Consider the following 14,177-nt stretch of genomic DNA (forward strand, 5'->3'; position numbering starts at 1 on the left):
AAAAGTGCAAGGGTAGATAATAGACCCAAAATAGTCACCCACAAGATGCATTGTTTGCAAAATTGACAAGCGTAAAATTGACAATTGTACACATCATAGGCAAAATGAATTGATTGGCAAATGTAATAATGACAATTGTACAACATCATAGGCATAAAGAATTGATTGGCAAAATGAACTGCGGTGACAAATTTAATAATATACATGGTTCAAAAAGAGGTATAAAATCCGTCTCATGATACATAAGCTATGAGAAACCCTAAACTAATGCTATCTAGCTACGGCTAAACTGACGTCGTCTAGTCAGACGTCTCATCGCGTCCAAGCGGCGTATCTATCCGATTCTGCAAAAAAAGACAATAAGACAACTTTCAGTAAGTATAAACATATAACGACATTTATAAAACAATACAAAAAATAGAAAAGAGTAAACCCTAATACTAACCATGCCGCTGCGAGAACTGAGAATGTCCATCAAGGCGTTTAAGCCCTTCCTGCCTGCGTACTCGCGCTCGTACGGTGTGGGATCACGTCCTATCATCGACCACTGTCAAAACATACAAAGATTTCATTATGTTAGAATTAAAAAACTCATAAACCCTTAGCTATCGAACATAAAGACCAATGCGAAAACACTTACAAAATCGGCCTCAAATGATGCCCATCCACCGCTCCCCAAGTGGTGCGAGCTCCCTGCCTCTACTCACGCTCTGGCTGCATCCTTTTGTTGCTTCCACTTGTCGGGATTCTCGCGCGCTGCTTTCTTCACATTCTTCCAATCTTCTTTGGCCAGCCAATCTAGCCTGTTCCACCCATGCTTGATTGCTTTTTGCACTTCGGAACGCTTGTGTTTGCAGTATTTGCGCATTCGAATCTTCATCAGGTCTTCATTGAAGCGCTGATCCCGTGTTGGAACGGGAAACTCATCATGAAGTATGCTGATGACTCTGTTTTTTAAATCACTTGGTACTTCACTCCATTTGTTTAGTATGTAGTGTCTAAACATCTGAGAGCAAAGACCACACATGCGCGAGATCACCTTCTTGCCGTCATCATCCATGATGATGCCGCCGCTGAAGTCGACGGAGTAAGGCAAGCCCTTTGGCCGGTGACGCGTGAACCTGGGTGTCCTGGCAGGGGTCTCTAGCGGCATGTCGATGGGGGTATGGACGTTAGGTGTCTCCACTGGCGTCTGGGCCCCGAAGCGAGGAGTGTTGAGTGGGGTGGCTCGTGGCGGAGTAGGTAGAGGTGTGTAGCTGCTAGGAACAGTCAGCCGCGCAAAACCTGGCGTAGATGGCGATGATGTGGCTGGTGTGGGGGTGGGCAAAGAAGGGGAGGGTAAAGAGCCTCGTCGAACACGAGGCGGTGTGGAGGCATCGGCGGCGGAATCCCCACAACAACCGCCACCGCCACCACTAGAGCGCCGGTGTCTAGACGAGTGTGAAGCTTGTCTCGTCGACGCCGAAGCTTCGGAGCGCGCCGAATGCTCCAAAAGAGAGGGAGATGCGGATGGAGTAGGAACGCGCGATGATGCGCCAGAGCGATGACGCTCCACATACCACTGTCTCTGTTGCGGTGACAAAAAAGAAAGAAACTCCTCATCATCTATACCTGCATTAAACACACGAATATTTAAACTTAATATTGAATGAATAGAGTAGACAATGACGCAAAGACCATTAAATACAATGACGTAATGACGCATATAAATACAATGACGCAATGAATTGACTGATAGAAGAGGCAAGTCAAAAACTCAGAATTTTCAATCAAAAGGTGTGAGCGCGAGTAGAAAAGAGCGTTATACACCATGGAAGGTACTTAGAGAGCCAGAGCTTTTACAACACGGAGCAAAATTGTTCAAATACAATATTTGTGGCTTTAAGAGATCTCTCTCTCATCCTCGCATAACTCAGCATAACTTCCTATATCTATATAACTTCCTCAGCATAACTTCCTCGCATACAATATTTGTGGCTTTAAGAGATCTCTCTCTCATCCTTGCATAACTCAGACCTTTACACCATGCTGCTGTGTATGACTTATACTACAACAAACAAAGATTATGAGTGGCCGTTCAAACGTTTAGAAATAAAGTCACTAGCTAGTCGTACATTGCAAACTTACCTTGGTCGCGCAACCCCGAGAGTACTCCCACTCTTCCTCAGTCACTTCGTCACCTCATTGTTGTGCGCTTTTCAATTGGTTGTGCAACCATCTTAAGCTCATGAATGTTGGTAGGCTCTCCAGAACCATCGGATAGTGCATCGGTGGTCGTCTTCCCCGTCTCCACTCGATTCGTGCCCTTTGTCGCTCTTGCTTTGCATCCTCATATTGTGAAATCCACTTTTGCATCACTAGATTGTGAAGCATGTAAAATCGGTTGATTTTAGCCTCTAGATCTTCCGTCATCTTCTTCTCAACACCGAGATTGCACATGACAATCCCAGATATGCGCTCATCATCTATGGTTCGCCATAGCGTGTCCCGAGCTTTATCAAATCCGTCTAGCCACTCTCCAATGTATACTAGGGACTCTGATACCAACCAACCTTCTGCCATGCTACCCTCCGGACGTGCCTTCTGACGCACATATCCCTTAAGCGTTTTCATGAAACGTTCTAAGAAGAACATCCATCTGGAATGAACTGTGCAAGCTATTTCCACCTCATCAACTATGTGAACAAGAAGATGCACCTGAATGGTTAGCATGGTAGTAGGAAAATGTTTCTCAAACATGCACACAAGCTCCGCAGCATTTAGTCTGGCGAATGGTATGGAGTCTACGTTGATCTCCTTTTGTGAGATCCATTGCACCAGATTTGCAAGTTTGTAGATTGTGTTACGGATGTCGAGAGACAAACATCCCTCAATGGCAACCGGTAAAATAAACTGTAAAGTATGTGCAACAATGATATTAAAGTCCACATTTTATGCAATGATATTAAAGTCCACTATGAACGTACCTGACACATTTTATGCCAATCGTGTGACTTCAAACCGGTAAGCTTTCCTTCTTTAGTAAAACACGTTCGGAGCGAGTGCATTACGCCAGTGGGGGTCCGCAAAGATCGAATGGTCTCTTTTACTTTGCGTTCTTGGGCTCCTGTGAAAATCCATGGTGCTTTAGGGAGTTTTATCGATCCATCAGACGCTGTTTGCGGCCAATATTGCTCCATACGATCCACATTTCTAAGGTCAACTCTGGCTCCCAAAGTATCTTTCTTGCCGGTCAGATGGTCCCATAGTAGATTACCCACATTCTTGAATATGTGCATTGGATCGAGCAAGTGATTGATCATGAGTCGGGGCCAGTATGGTAACTCGTACCATAGAGATAGTCTCTTCATCCCTGGAGGCAATCCGTCATCGCACATCTCCTTCTGCTCTAACCACTAGGTCCACATGTGACACATGCTCTGTATCCACTTGTTTGAATCCCCACATGTGTCGGCTCATATCCACCACCTCTATGCCAATCCACAATTGTTGTAGCTCTTCCAATAGTGGACGAAGATACACATCCATATTCTCCACTTTATATCGCCCTGGCACAATCAAGCTTGGCCATAGGTGCCCCTTCTTCGTAGTCAACCACGGGGGAATGTTGTAGTTGATGATGACCACGGACCATACACTATAAGATGTTGATCTTTGACCAAATGGATTTACGCCATCCATAGCCAGGCCTAAGCGCAAATTTCGAGCTTCCTTGGAAAAATCCGACCATGTTCCATCTATATGTTTCCAGGCTACGCAATCTGCAAGAATTCGTAGCACACCATCCGAAGATTTATTCTCCTCATGCCATGATGCTAGGGCAGCCATGGACTTACATTCGAAGAAATGCTTGATGCGAGGAAGCAGAGGAAAATGTCGCAAAACCTTTTGTGGAATTTTTGTCCCGTGGAGATCTACTTGATATCTTTCGGAATCACATTTCGGACACTTCTCCATGTCTATGTATTCCCCTCTGAAAAGAATGCAGTCATTAGGACAAGCGTGGATAGAATTGTAATCCATCCCCAAGTTTCGCAAAATCTTTCTTGCTTCATCTCGGGAATCTGGTATCACATTGTCAGCTGGTAGTATGTGCTCTTTAAGCAATCTACACAACATAAAAATACGATATAGTCGTGTGAAAATCTATCAGATCATTATACATTTAGATTTTTATTAAAGTAAACTAATTGTAATAGATCACCTGAAAAGCGCTGTGACGCTAGTGTCACTCCATCCAAACTTTGCCTGCATGTTGAGAAGAACCAAGAGTGCTTTCAATCTAGACATAGGTGCTCCATTATACAATGGCGTATCGGCTTCACTTTTCATATCATCATAGATAAGCCTTTCTGAATCCATGATCGTCTCGATCATTTCATCAATCTCGGGCTCAAACATTGCCTCATTGGGAATGTGCTCTGCATGATCATCCCCCGAGCTGTCAGAGGCTAGATCTTGTGGCCTCACATATGCTGCTTGACCAAAGCGCCTGCGAACACGTTTATTGGGTTGCAAGATTGCTGCTTGTTGGCCAGCGTGAGAGTCCGACGAGTTATAATTGGCAACAACTCGATCTATAATAGATGGATCGAACTCGCCAAATTCGCGAACGTGCTGCAAAGAAACACGTCTTGTCCGTCGCACAGCATGCTTGCATTGATTACAAGGACATAAGACCCTCGTTGAGAGATAGGTGTTTCGGTTGGACGGTCCCACATCCTCGTCACTACTCATAATGAGGATAAAAATCTTATAACCTGGACAACAAATTTAATATTCTATTGGCATTCTTCGTCTTATCTCTCTCTCTCTCTCTCTCTATCTCTCTCTCTCTCTCTCTCTCTCTCTCTCTCTCTCTCTCTCTCTCTCTCTCTCTCTCTCTCTCTCTACCTCACATTCTCTAGTCATGTCCAATCCCCGCACACCTCGGTCTAGAGGTGCACGGAGATCAGAACCACCGGGTTATAATCTCGTCTTTATTGGTCAATACCTATATTTGTGGGTACAAGAAATCTACAGACCCACGTCTACATGATACTGCATATAGTGGACAAAACCCCTTTGCCTCTTCTCTAGCAGTAGCACTTCACAGCATCTTAACATCTTTTCACAGTAGATCTTTTCACTGTTCGTCTAACTCTAAACCCTAAACCGTAAGTAATTTTTGCGTGGACTCGATCTAACGTAAATAAGCGTAAATCTAAATAAACGTAAATCTAACTAAAAATAAACCTAAATCTAATTTAACGTAAGTCTACATCTAACCTAATATTTAACGTCTTTTGGGATAGTTTCTTACGACGTTAAAACTCTCTTCTTCTTGTGTGTGTGTGTGTGTGTGTGGGTAAACCTAAATAAACCTAAGTCTAATCTAATATAACATAAATCTAAATCTAACGTAAATTATGTTATATTAAAAACAAAGAACTAAACTAACAGGGATTATAAGAACCTTAAAACTTATTTTTCACATAACTCGGCAAGAGTTGGCATTCTCATCACTAAAGATGTGAGAGTTAACTTCCGGCGGTGACGCTACCTCATCTCCATCCACATCTGACGACAGCAATTGGCCCTTTGGACCGTTCTTGCTCTTGTTACTAACTTTGAAGTTGCTGTTGAAAGACTAGAGGTTGTCTAGATGGTCATTGTCGGGGATGTAGTGACTCTTGCCGCCCTGAAGATCCACCTTCTTCCCTATCTTCTGAAGACATTTCACCACTACTTTTGGATCGACGGAGCCCACCATGAGTGAAGGCAGCAATACCCTATATTCCATTGAGGGCTTTCTTCACCCGCTTCATGCAGGCATCGCAGTCTATGGAGACCTAAATCTAATCTAATATAACGTAAATCTAAATCTAGCGTAAATAAACGTAAATTTAACTAAAAATAAACATAAATCTAATCTAATTTAACTTAAATAAACCTAAATCTAATTTAACGTAAGTCTACATCTAACCTAATCTTTAACGTCTTTTATGATAGTTTCCTACGACGTTATAACTCTCTTCTTCTTGTGTGTGTGCGCGTGTGTGGATGTGTGTGCCAATAAAAAGAGATAAATGGTATAACCTTTCTATCACCCATGCCAAGTATGATAGATTGGTTATGCCATTTCCCTCTTGAATAATAGGTCTTGAGTTCAACTCCTCGTCGGCTAGATCTTTAGGTCTTTTAATTTTAATTAGTTTCCTACGATGTTAAATTAGTGTCTCTCTCTTTCTCTCTCAATGTGTGTGCATTTTTTTGTTTATGCATGTTTTCTCTCTCTTTTTCTCTCTCAATGTGTGCGTTTTTTGTTTATGTATGTTCTCTCTCTCTTTTCCTCTCTCAATGTGTGCGTTTTTTGTTTATGCATGCTCTCTCTCTCTTTTCCTCTCTCAATGTGTGTGTGCATTCTTTGTTTATGTATGTGTGTGTGCGTTTTTGTTTATATTTGTACTCTCTCTCTCTCTCTCTCTCTCTCTCTCTCTCTCTCTCTCTCTCTCTCTCTCTCTCTCTCTCTCTCTCTCTCAAAAACACTATGTGTGTGTGTGTGTGAGAGAGAGAGAGAGAGGGAGAGAGAAAGAGGGGAAGGGAACATGAGAGTGAGGAGAGGGAAGGAGCATACCTGGCTCTCCTTCCTCTCCTCGTGTGTGTGTGTGTGTGTGTGTGTGGTGAAGAAAGAGAGAGAGAGAGAGAGAGAGAGAGGGAGAGCGTTACCTGCTCTTGCTTGAGGGCACCGAAAAACTCAAATCTGAGATTTGAGTTTTTGGCCGCTCTCTGTTATTTTTTTAGCCCAGCCGGCGTCGCTATGAGCGTCGCAAATTTACAAGTAAATTTGCGACGCTCATAGCGACGCCGAGAATTTTTTTTTTGAGCGTCGCTGTGTGAGCGTCGCTAATATGAATAGCCTCTTGTAGTGGGAGAATATTATCAGAGGAGTATGAAGGCCCCAATAGATCTCCCTTGGAGCATGTGGCAGGTATCTAAGGCTTTCTTAACAGTGATACATCAATGTCTCTTTTCAAAGTGTAATAATAATTGAGGTAATCAATTTTATTTTTGATTTTTACTTTCTATAGGAAGCGGAGAGATGCTTGACGATATTTTACGTCATGGATGTCATGATTGCTTTTGGTGCTTCTCTTTTGAGAGGAGTATATCAGGCTATCTAAGCATCCCTACCAATAATAAGGCAAACAAAATTTCCTATACAAATTTCCACAGTCATGTCTTATTTACACGGATGTGGAAGCAAAAAGAGGTTGAAAGGGAGGGGCTACTCAGCGTGGTTAGGTATTTCAAATTGATTCACTCTTGCTTGCTCTCACCTCAAGGTTGGAGCATGGAAAACTCTCAAGACTTGGAGTGTTGCAGTTGGCATTCACAATGTGCTTTTCTTGTAACCTTAGAGAAGCAGGCTCAAGAATTGTGGACTATTGTAGCTCGTGTGCCACCTTGTGCTTGCAAGGCTTTATTGAATCGGAACGGGATAGTTATTGGATGCAAATTGAGAAGAATCCCCTTCTCATTAAGTTCTGGTGAGAAAGAAACAGTCAAGAGGCTTTCAAATAAAAACCCATGATCTTTTGGGTATGAGTACTCCAAGGTTTTTGTAGATGAAGAAAAATATAGTATAGGGGATTATCTTGTGGTCGCAGGTGAACATGACTTGAACTTGTATGGGAGGCTCTCAAAAATATTCTCAGTGGAGCAAGAAGATGTTGTCACAGTGTTTGTCACAATTGATGCCATGGTAGGAGGGTTTAATGATGTGGATGATTTGTCAGGAATGCTTCTCATGTAAAAAAATCAAAAGAGTCAATGTATCTCAATAATAAGACCAGTACATTGTATTTGTTGGAAGTTCTTCTTTCTTCAAAGTTCAAGGGATAATATAGAGGTTTTGTATGAACTACATGGATGCGATCGACGTCATAGATTAGTACATCCAAGGAGTTTGGGATGTGTTCCTCCTTGCCTGGAAGAAGGTGACATCGTTATCGCTAAGGTGCATGAAGATTCAACTTTGGTGCAAAGTGTCAATGTTCAGAATAAAAAGGCATTACTATGTTGGAGGACTCGTTATCAAGAGGAAAGTATGTGGGTCAATTGGAATTGCATCTTCTCTATTGTGGGGCATGAAAACGATTAGGTAACTCTTATGTGATACTATTGACTCCAAAAGTATTGTTGAAATTTTTTTCACTAAATTTTTTGTTGTGTTGGTAGGCGTGGATAGATGCTTTGAGACCAATGTGGAGCATAACATATGGATCGCAGTAAGAGATCAATGGAATCTATTTCAATCTCATTCGATGTTACTTGAAGAGATTGATGGATTTTACGATTGCAATTAGCATATTCATGCATATAAGTGAAGAATTTGGCTATCTTAGAAGTTTTATTTCAAAGATTACTTCTCAAAACATTTAGTGGATGCTCCATGGGAATTTCTTCTTTTGTTTACAACCATGCACTTCAAGGTATTTGTAAATTGTGTTTGGATTGTAATTACATGCATGAACATATGTTGTTAGATACATGAGATAATGATTTATGGCCTTTGGATTAATGTTGACTTATTCAATTTCATAATAATGTACTTGAATCATGTCATTCATGGAACAAAAAATTTTGACCTTGTAAATATGAATTTGGATTTATTTATGCACACATTTTTCTATGTTTTGTGGAAATGTTTGATTGCAAGCTATATTGCATAAGTGACTAGAAAGTACAAGGAAGCTAGATCTTTTTCTTGACATAATCTCGCTGCTTATATTAGTAGATGCTGAGGCGGTCCGGGGCGGGCAACAAGAAGAGTGGCCTCTAGACACCCTTCAAGGCTCCCGTGCTGCTCAATGGGGCTGGGGCACAACACAACACAAACCAAAACAACAAACCCACAGCCAAATCCCAACTACACAAGGGGCACCACCTAGTTTAAGAGCGAACTAGGACGCAAAAGAGGAGAATCGTTAGAGCAACCCACAAACAAGCAAGGAATTTACACTAACCCTAACACCAATGGAACACTCTTACACACTAAAACACGATAGAGAGAGAGAGAGAGAGAGAGAGAGAGAGAGAGAGAGAGAGAGAGAGAGATAGTGCTCGGGCTGCTTTGAAACGTATCGACAATGATCAAGCAAACACGACTATATATTTAAGAAAGAGAGAGAAAGGGGGAGGGGGTGCTTGTTGCATTAATACCTTCTTACGAATCTGTCATGACACATCAAAGTGAGATTAGTATTTGTTCAACATAGCTTGCGTAAATTTCACCACAACACATCACAAGAAAAGCCACCCCAATCACTGTCTTAAGGCCAGGGGAGTCCTCTCCACCCTGTCGCCCTCTTACAATATGTGGGATTTATGGCTAGATTGATGACAACACCAGAGACAAGCTATCAAGAACTTAACCAAAAACACCAAGACACTTACGCATCATTGTTGTCCATTACTTCACGTTGGAAGGGAGACAAAGTATCCAAGGTTAGTCCAAATCCACCCTCCTTGATTCAGCAAATGTTGGGCTTACACTAGTAGGAGAAATGATAGATTTCCTACTCTCAATTGAATTATTACTCTCTCTCTTACAATGGCATAGAGTTCCCTCGCTAATCCCCTATTACAACACATGCACATGCATAAGACAATGAGATTCCACTCAAGAGCTCCTTCTAGAGAGGTTGAGCTTGGCTTCTCAAGCTATAGCATAGTGCTCTTGCTTATGGCTCCCCCCTTTTTGTGCTAGCTACACCCTCCTTTTATAGCAATTTTGAAGGCTAGGGTTACTCCTCTAACCATTAACCATGGTTGGGTTAGATTTTCAGCCATTTATCTAATTTCTTTTGCTTGGAATTATCAAGAAGTTGGTGGGGAAAGAGAGAGGAGAGAAATGGAGGTGATAGGACTTTTCATAGTGGGTTAGTGTTAGTAGAGTTAGTATTAATTTACAAATGGAATTGGATATTTACAATGGGAGTATCCATGTAGGATACAAATAAGGAAGAAAAACTCTTAAGAGGTAAGAAAAGGTGGATTTCTTACAAGGTTGATGCTCCAAGTGTCTTGAGTAGGGCCAATTTTGACGCTTGTTGACGGTCCACTAGCTTTGACGGTACATTTTTTCTCCACTCTTGACCTTCCTTGAGAGACAAGGTAATTGAAGCTGAGTAATCAACCACCATGATGCTGTCTTTTAAGAGAAGAGGCTGAATTTTGTGGTTTTTTGATAGATATGGGTAATTTGGAGGAGGAAAAATGAGACTAGGTGGTCAATTTTGGAATGGAATTGTGTGTGGGAGGTATGAGTTCACCATGGTTTCTCTTATTCTTCAAGGTTGAGGAGAAGGTGAGTAGTGTGCAGAGAGGAGTGGTGAGAGAGATGGGGATGATGAGTGGAGAAGTGTGTGTGAAAGAGGAAAATGATAAAGTGGAAGAGAGAGTGTGGCTGCATAGCATGGGAAAACTGGGGTCCACTAAAAAAATCATAGCTCACAGCTCGTAGCTCAAAAAAATATGAAAACATTTGAGGCAAAATTTCAGCCCTCGAGCTACAACTTTTGTTTGTATCACCTTTTCAAACTCGGAGAGCAAGTGAACTTTAAAAACTCAGCAAAACCGACCGTTTTTTTCCACTGCACAAGGTCTTTGTGGGGTCCTTCTTTGGATGATTCTTTTGAATACCTCCAAGAGTGAGCCCTCCATAGTGCATGTATGCATGCCACCTACCCTTGACCTTATTTGGTAGGTCTATAATTGAAGATATTGTTGAGATTAGGATATAAGTGAATAGTACAACTAAGAAAATCAAATATTGAGGGGTCTAAAAAATATGTACATGTCAAATATAAATAATATAAGTGGAAAAAATATAAAGGGGTCAAAAGAAATCTCTCTCATTATGAGGCTACCATAAAAAGATAAATATTTTTGGTGTTCTAATTTTTTAGAAAAAAACAAAATAGATGTAGGAAGGGAAAAATCAAAATAGTGAAAAAATATACACATAAATAAAACTAGTTTTTTTGGATTTTGTTGGGGTGGAGTTACACCAAATATAAGAGAAGCTTACATGAAAATATTTCTATATGGAATAAAGAGTATGAAAAATGGTAAGAAAAAATTGTGGTAATGGTGAGGCAATGTACAGAGCATAAATAACACACACCTAGGTAGAAATATTTAAATAAATACCAAAATAATTATGAAAAAATCTTTTATTTAGGCCCTATATATAAAGAAATATTTACATACGCATGGGCCATAATATACTTATATATTTTTTTATTTTTATTTTTTTATTTGGCTCAACTAGCCCAATGACTAGCTAATTGAGGGTTTTTTAAGAAGATATGGGAAAAGTCCCGTGACTCACGCACGCCTATGTACAGTGAAATGGTAGGGATAGCCACAGTGTTTGGGTGATTTTGGTAGGGTGAGGTAACTCACTGTGGTAATTACAAAGAGCCGAAAAACTGCTATCATTAGCCCTCCCCCTGGATGATGGTATATTCATGTACCATCATAGAGCATCTTTTCCAAAGAGAGTGCTTCAGAGTCCTTGACAAGATCTTCATTGTTTGGCCCCTCGAAATTTTGGCTAGAGTTACACTCATGCTTCATGTAACAAGACTTACATGAGACAGTGGCCTTTTGACAGATCTTTGGTAGATCCTTTGGTAGAAGGCGACTCAAATAGGGCTTCAAGCGATACCTGTTTACTTTCCTGGAGTGCTCTTTACCATTCAAGTCCATAAGCTGATAGTAACTTGAATTGAAAGCCTTCTTGACTATGTATGGCCCTTGCCATCTTGTTTCAAATTTGGCATCAAAACGATTATCGAGTCGATTGTCATACCTTAGCACAAGATCTCCTTCATTGATGCCTTTGTCCTTCAGTTTCTTGTCAAGCTTCTCCTTTGTCTGTGTGGCTTTCCTCTTATAGCACTCGTATGCTGCTTCTCTTTTCCACTCAAGCTCAGCTAAGGTAAGAAGTCGATGCATCCATGCTTCTTGATCATCTTGTGCTGATTTGCCATGAAGTCGCATTGTTGGAATGTTTAGCTCAATTGGCTGCAAAGCCTCTTGACCATAGACCAAGTGAAATGGTGTGAACTCCGTGGCTTCCCTATATGTGGTTCGATACGCCCACAAGGCACCATCCAAGAAGTCATCCCACAACTTTGTCTTGTTTTTCACCATTTTTCTAATGATGCCTGCAATGACACCATTAGCTTTTTCTACCAAACCATTTGATTGGGGATAGTAGGGTGTACTGTGACGATGTAGAATGTGAAGTTCTTCACAGACTTCTGTAAGCAATCCCTTTCTAAACCCTGGACCATTATCAGAAACAATCTCCAAAGGTGTGCCAAATCTACAACAAATGTGAGTGTAGACGAATTTGCTCACTGTTTTCTCATTTACCTTTGCCACACTCTGTGCTTCCACCCACCTAGTCATATAGTCTACAGCCACTAGAATGTAGAGTTTACCATTTTTTGTCCTAGGCAAAGGACCCATAGCATCACTGCCCCACTTTTCAAACGGTCCATTTGCAAGCACTATTTGCCTCGGGCCATGCACCAACCTTCTATTTCCATTTATCTGACAATTGTGACAGCTTTTACACCAATGTTGAACATCCACATGCAAGCTTGGCCAAACATACCCCGCAAGCAAAATCTTCTTCACAGTTAATTCTTGGGCAAAATGACCACCACATGCTTCTTCGTGCAAACCTTTTAGAATGGCTGGAATTTCCTCAATAGTTGGTACTCTTCTGCACACTTGATCCTTCCCTCTTTGATAGAGGGAGCCTTCTAGAAAGAGATACATGCTTGCCTTCTTCATGAGTCTCCTCTTCTGAGCTTTTGTGAAGTCTGGTGGAAAATCACCCTCCAAAATGTAGCCAATGATGGGAGCCAATGACTCCAATCCCTGGTACCTCGGTTGCTTCACAGCAGCCGCCACCATGATGACCTGCACTTCTTTATTTACACATGCAACGGCTTGTTGTGCAAGTAAATCAACATCTTCATTTTGTTTCCTAGGAATATGGTATAATTGCACCTCCTCAAATTGATTAAATAGCCTACGAATGGCATGAACTTTTGTCCTTAAGCTTTCATTCTTGCATGCCCAAATGCCTAAAATCTGTTTAACAATGAGAAGTGCATCTCCTTTTACCATGAGACGTTGTATCCCTTGGTCAATGCACATCTTCAAACCATGAAGTAGAGTGTCATATTATGCTTCATTGTTGCTAGCTGAACTTGGTAGATTGAACTTCTCTTTCATGACCACCTCTCCACTTGGGTTGAGCAACACTAGCCCTCCCCCTGCTTTTCCTGTGGCTCGACGAAAAGCTCCATCAAAGAACAAGGTAAAAGCATTAGGAATACTTTTTGGTGGTGGCAATGGTAGGGTCTTTACTTCAGGCACCTTAATCTCCTTTTCGTGCACCCTATAAGTGAGAATCCCTGCCAATTGTGCACGCACACTATCTTCTACCTTGAAAGAGTATTGAAACTCTTGCAACTCCATAATCCACTTTGAGATCCTAGTACTAAGATTCATTTGAGATGACACCCAAGGGAACAAATTTTCTGCAGTGAGAATTACAAAAGGTTTTGGTAGCAGGTAGGATCTAAACTTTCTCACCGCAAACATGAGAGAAAGCATCATGAGTTCTGCTTCTGTGTAGTCTCTCTCCAAAGCATTCATGACCCTACTAGCAAAGTAGATGGGTCGCATCCTTGTACTGTGGGGATCTTGTTGTAGCAACACAGCACCAATTGTTTCCCTTCCAACACTAGAGCTAACAAAGAATGTGTACTCCCAACAAGGAGGCATGAGTGTTGGTAGCTCTGACAAAATGACTTAATGTTACAAAAATACTCTTCAAGCTCATCAGACCATGCAAATTCTAGTTGTTGTGTCAACTTTTGCAAAGGATGAAGTAACTCCGAGGCTAAGTGAATGAAGCGTGACATATACTTCACCTTTTGAATGAATGAGATGACCTCCTTAAGACTCTTGGGTGATGGTAGCTCAATAAGAGCCTTTGCCTTTGAAGGATCCACTTCAATGCCTTTGTAAGAAACTTTATGACCAAGCAAGATTACTTCATCCTCACCTATATGGCACTTGTCGGGGTTGAGTTGACCTCCCAT

Source organism: Adiantum capillus-veneris, chromosome 2 (genome assembly GCF_014529385.1).
Source record: "Adiantum capillus-veneris isolate H3 chromosome 2, ASM1452938v2, whole genome shotgun sequence".
NCBI lineage: Eukaryota > Viridiplantae > Streptophyta > Polypodiopsida > Polypodiales > Pteridaceae > Adiantum > Adiantum capillus-veneris.